The following is a 6,466-nucleotide window of genomic DNA, read 5'->3' on the forward strand; positions in this document are numbered from 1 at the left end:
GGGGGGGGGGGCTGGGGGTGAGGAGGCCCTGCAGGACTTCAGAGGAAGCACCGCCACGCAGCAGCCCCGACAGCCAAGGGGGGTTACGGTGGCACCTCTGCCTCTTTCCTCACTTCACAGCCGTTGGAAGAAGATGGGCAAGGCGGCAGGATGGGGAGAGAGCCAGCACTGCCCATCCTCACACCGGATCTCTGAAGCAAGGGCCTTGTCATTACTGGCAAGAAGGAGGTGCAGATGTGAAACATAAGTGGATTAACTTGGGTCAGACAAGGGAATTCCCTGGTGGTCCAGTGGTTAGGACTCTGTGCTCCCAATGCTGGGGGCCGGGGTTCGATCCCTGGATCTCACAAGCCCCCACCCCCACCAAAAACAAAAACAAAAAAAACATGGGTTGGACAAGAGTTGTGTTTTTTAAAATAACCCTGTATTGAGACTTCCCTGGTGGCACAGTGGTTAAGAATCTGCCTGCCAAAGCAGGGGACATGGGTTCGAGCCCTGGTCCGGGAAGATCCCACATGCCGCGGGGCAACTAAGCCCATGTGCCACAACTACTGAGCCTGCGTTCTAGAGCCCACGAGCCACAACTAACGAGCCTGCATGCCGCAACTACTGAAGCTCGTGTGCCTAGAGCCTGTGCTCCACAAGAAGAGAAGCCACCGCAATAAGAAGCCCGTGCACCACAACGACGAGTAGCCCCTGCTCACCGCACCTAGAGAAAGCCCGCACGCAGCAACAAAGACCCAACGCAGCCAAAAGTAAATTAAAAATAAATAAATAAAATAACCCTGTGTCATCAGAGATATAAGGAATCAGAATAATATCATTAAGGACCGGAAATGTATGAGAAAAATAAAGCAATTCAATTTCATACTTGTTTAGTGTTCAATACTAAGTTAAGCTTGTTCAGTGAAACAGTTAGCTACCCATGCCTAGTACGAGTGATGCCAAACCTGTCTAACTTTTATCGGAAACAGAATTTGAGTTCAAAGAGGCCCGTGACAAACTCAAGTGGCATCTTTGTAGCTAAGGCACACAGCTCCGTCCCACTCAGCCTCAATTACTTGCATGTGACCTGTTTTGTTTTTTTTTAATTAATTAATTTTATTTTTGGCTTCGTTGGGTCTTCGTTGCTGCATGCGGGCTTTTCTCTAGTTGTGGTGAGCGGGGGCTACTCTTTGTTGCGGTGCGCGGGCTTCTCATTGCAGTGGCTTCTCTTATTGCAGAGCACAGGCTCTAGGTGCATAGGCTTCAGTAGTTGTGGCTCATGGGCTCTATAGCGCAGGCTCAGTAGTTGTGGCACATGGGCTTAGTTGCTCCACAGCATGTGGGATCTTCCCAGACCAGGGCTCGAACCCGTGTCCCCTGCACTGGCAGGCGGATTCTTAACCACTGCGCCACCAGGGAAGCCCTGACCTGTTGTTTTAACAAAACGTTTCTGGAGCACCTACTGTGTGCAAGGCTTCACGTCAGGCACGACTGTTCCTTGCAAACCTGCTGCCTTCTGGGTGTTCCCCATATGGGGAGCGCCAGGCAGCAAATGGAATGACAGTGCAAGGATGGAGCGACCACTGAGTCTGTCAGGGGGACAGGGGAGGTGTGGAAGGGGAGAGAAGTGTGTTTCTCCCTCCCCAGGCTGGTGACGGAGAGGAGGGCAGGGCATGCATTTGGACTTAAGGAAGGCCTGCCCTGCAGAGCACAAGCTGCTTTCGCCAAATGAGTAGGAATGATAAAGAGTAACTCCAATACTCTGCCTGCCATGGGGGTTCAATCCCCTAAGCTCTCCTCTCGTGAACTCAAGAAAGTGGGCGTTAGTGGATGGACCCCAGCTCGAGCCCTCCGGTCGACCGTATACGTGATGCCTCAGCTATTACTGTTCCGTCAGTGAAACGCCGCGATGGGCCATGGGGGTGTTGGGCAAGAGTCACAAAGACACTGGACATCGAATTCTTTGTGTTGATATTTTTTTCCTTCCTTCCAAAAAGAGGCAATAATGGAAGCATAGCATAAATCACTTACTGGCAACAGGAGACAAATTTGTAAAATAGGCTGCAGCATGCAACCAATTTCACACCGAAAGCCGCTGCTCCTAAATGCTGAAAAGCCATAAATCAACTAACCTGATGGATTTGTCCCGTCTATTCGATATCTTCTAGGGCATTGAATTTAGAATGTAAGGCATCAGCAGGGGGAAATCCCTCCAGCAAATTGCACGAGCTTTGAACATTTTTGAAGTAAAATCCTCCAAGCTGAGAGCTCTCCGTCCTCCTCGTTAGGAGGCCTTGACCACTTGTCTGACGGCTGGTCTCTCCATCATCAGACTCAGAGCTCACCTACGGGAGCAGCGGAAAGGACACGGCCGCCTTGCAGTGACCCGGCTCTGTCTTTGAGCCACAGTTTTCTCATCCATCCAATGGACCAATAAAGGGCAATTGTGATTATGATAAACGTGATAAATGAGAAAAGCTTACAAAGGACGTAAGACAGCCCTTTCCTGAAAACATGGCAGCCATCATGATGGTTGTTTTTAAATTTAGGTCCCCTGCTCCCTTACCCACTTCTTCCTCTAGTCTGGCTGAGAGAACAGGGGCAGCCATTGTTGCCTTATTCTCACCTTGCCTTCCCTCCTTTCTATGAGAGGGACAAAACCCACGAAGGAATGTCTCTGCTTCATTAAATAACAAAACACATGATGACTTCCTGTCATTTGTGGAGATATTCCCAGTGGGGAGGGGTCCACCCTGCTCTGGTTTCAGTTACGCTTTGGACAGGGGATGGGTTCCCAGCATCCCAGTCTCCTTTTTTGGGAATGGCGGCCTATTCCCTTTGCTGGGTGGGGCTATTTTCCAGGCTGAAACAGCAGAGGTCCGCCCTTGATGCTCAGAGCCCAGGGTTCTCTCTGCAGGGCCTGGCCAGTTTGGTCATGAGGGTTGTTCTAACTCACTGTTTGGTACACTCAGCTGTGGAAAACAAAGCTGTGTTGCAAGATTTCTTCATTCCTTGGTCACACACTATCGAGTTACTCATGAATTTAATGTAACTGGAGTTTTTCTCACAGATGAGTCACACGGCAGAAACAGAAGAGCTGACCAAAACCAGACAGGATGCTTACTTTTCAGACTTCATCTTGCTTTTTTTCTTCTGTTTATGGGTCATTTATCCCATAGTCCTGACAAAAGAGAATAATAAAAACAGATACAGATAGGGTTGTTTTTTTTTTTTTTATGACAGTCGTACCCTAAGGCTTAGAAAGAGGTTTAATGCAGAAAAGCATTCTTTGTTTGTTTTTGTTTTTGTTTTGTTTGCGGTACGCGGGCCTCTCACTGCTGTGGCCTCTCCCGTTGCGGAGCACAGGCTCCGGACGCGCAGGCTCAGCGGCCATGGCTCACGGGCCCAGCCGCTCCGCGGCATGTGGGATCTTCCCGGACCGGGGCACGAACCCGTGTCCCCTGAATCGGCATGCGGACTCTCAACCACTGCGCCACCAGGGAAGCCCCAGAAAAGCATTCTTGATACAGACATTGGGCATGAGAAAAGCATAATGTGGAGAGAACATTTATTCACTGTCACAGTTCCTTCAGTCTTGGCAAGGGTGGTTTCAATGGAAGCCTCTATCCAGCTGGGATATGAGCACCTATTTCCTTTGGCTTAGAATGTACAGTGGAGGCCCATTGAAGGTAGCAGGCTAGACCAGGCATATCAAGTTCACGGTATATGCCTTGTTCCTATGCTTTGCTCATGGCAGACATTGCAAATGGCACACAGCACTCTTTCTGGTGCAGCCTCAGAATCCTTCTCAACCCAATCCTTTGGCTAGTCATCAACAGTCCTTCAGTGCAGACATCAGGGATGAATTTCAGTCACTACCCTGAAGGCCAGACCATCATGTGAGCCTGGATTGATGAGATGTTATCAGCTACCTTGGGGTACAGAATGACCTATTCTCTTCTAATACACAAACCATCAGCTGCTCTCACATAGCAGTTGACCCAGAAAACCATTTTAGAGAGATGAGTTGATGAAATTGTTTTCTGAAGTCATGCATTCCCAATTAGTTAGGCCACTACAAAGATAATACAGGCCAATCAAAGCAAAGCTCATTCAGGTAGGAAGCAGGCATCTGCTATCATTTGCGATGGCGGTGTTGAGGGCTCCCAGGGCTGGGCACTCTGTCCTCTGGCACCGTTTTTAGATTGAGGCTGATCTGGTGGAGCCCTCGGCAGGCAGAACTTCTCTCCCAGGGCTGAGCTTTCACAAGCAATCAGAGGTGAATGGAAGTGTGAATGGGGGGCCTACAGGATGAGAGACAGGGAGGGGTGAGCAGGTCCAGGCACAGTTGAGTCCTCGCCCCTCCCGGCACAGCAGGTGCTGTGCACAGCACAGCAGCTATGGGTGATGATAACGGGCTTAGTCCCAAGAGTCTGCCAGACCAATCCCTGACCCTGACATTGCATTCCCTGCCATGAGTGCAAATAACGTGGACCCAACGGCACTTCTCCTAGGTACAGCCCACCCTGCACAGGAGGTCTCTTCTGGTCATCACAAGCCCCTGCTCAGTGACAGGCAACGCCCTTCAGCTTTGAGGCGGCTTCCGTGATCGGGCAGCAGACACTGTCAGTCACCTGCCCAACAACCATGCTCCCTCCCTCCTTCCTAACAGAATCCAGTCTCAGAAGAGGATTCTGATAAACCTAGCCAATCATGGTAACCCCATGCTGCTTGTCGGTGATTGGTCCATCAATCCAGGCTAGCCAATCAGGGTGCACCATCCAGTGAGATGCTCCTCTAGGGAAGGGATGTTTTGGGGTGAGCTATTTTGAGCAAGGTTTCCCCATTATGCCTCATACTTGCTTTGTCTTTCTTTCCCCCTCCACCAGTGAACAAGAAATGGGCACTAGACAACCTCTTTCTGGTTATCATGGCGTGGGCAGTGTCCGCCGTAACCTAGTCTCCAGGTCTCAGAGGTTCCTTTAGTCTTTTTTTTTTTTTAAGGTTTTTATTTATTTATTATTTTTGGCTGCATTGGGTCTTTGTTGCTGTGCGCGGGCTTTCTCTAGTTGCAGCGAGCGGGGGCTACTCTTCGTTGCAGTGTGCGGGCTTCTCATTGCGGTGGCTTCTCTTGTCGTGGACCACAGGCTCTAGGCGTGCGGGCTTCAGTATTTGTGGCACGTGGGCTCAGTATTTGTGGCACGTGGCTCAGTAATTGTGGCTCGCGAGCTCTAGAGTGCAGGCTCAGTAGTTGTGGTGCACGGGCTCCGTTGCTCCATGGCATGTGGGATCTTCCCGGACCAGGGCTTGAACCCGTGTCCCCTGCATTGGCAGGCGGATTTTTAACCACTGCACCACCAGGGAAGCACCTCCTTTAGTCTTTTAAATCTGCAGGAGTTAAGGAAACGTTGGGGAGCCCAGCAGAGTTCAGGAAGGAATGAGTAAGAAACACCTCCTTCTTCCCCTGGTTACCTCATGTACAAGTGATTACTCTCCAGTGAGGAACCAACAAAGAGCGTTTGAAATGCAAGAAATGGATGAAGCTGGAGAAGCAGGACTTATATGCTGTCTTAGTTTCAATTACATAACAAACTGTCCCAAAACTTAGTGGCATAAAATAACTATGGTTCATTATATTTCATAATTCTGTGGGTTGGTCGGGCTCATAAGGCAGGTTCTTCTGCTCCATGCGGTGCTGACTGCCTATAGCTGGGGCCTCAGGTGGAACTGAAACACCTAAATGGCCTCAGTCATGTGTCTGGTACCTTGGCTGGGGGCTGGAATGCTGGGGCTTACTGTGCCTCTCTCTCCATCAGGAAGTCAGTCTCCCGCACGGTGGCTCAGGGCTCCAAGAGAACAAAAGCAGAGCTGCCAGCCCTCCAAAGTTCAAGGTCTGGAATGGGGCAGTGTCCATTTGGGTGCCTTATGTTGGTTAAAGCAAGTCACAGGGTCAGCTCAGACTCAAGGGGAGGTGTGGAAGACCGTGCCTCTTCTTGCGGGAGCTGCTCATGTCAACAGAGGGGAGGGAATGTTCATAGACAATCCCACACAAATGTCATCCTGAGGAGTTTGGAATTTGCCCTGTAGATGCCATGGGGAGCCAGGGAAGGGTTTTAGAAGGGGAGGAACATGGTCAGCTTTGTGTTCTATGAAATCCATTCTGGCTGTAGTTTGAAGACTAGATTGGAGAGAATAAGATTGTGATGAGAAAGGGCCATGAGGAGGTTGCCATCTATGATTTAGGCAGGAGGTGATGCTGTGGGTTGAATTGTGTCCCTCTAAGATATACTGAAGTCCTAACCTCTGGTTCCTGTAAACGTGACCTTATTTGGAAATAGGGTCTTTGCAGATAATTAGAATCAGGGCTTTAGGATGGGTCCTAATCCAACCTGACTGGTGTCCTTATAAGAAGAGGAAGATGCCATGTGAGGATACAGCACACAGGGGAGCACCGAGGGACAACAGAGGCAGAGCCGGGAGT

This window comes from Leucopleurus acutus, assembly GCF_964270905.1.
Source record: "Leucopleurus acutus genome assembly, chromosome: 15".
Lineage (NCBI taxonomy): Eukaryota > Metazoa > Chordata > Mammalia > Artiodactyla > Delphinidae > Leucopleurus > Leucopleurus acutus.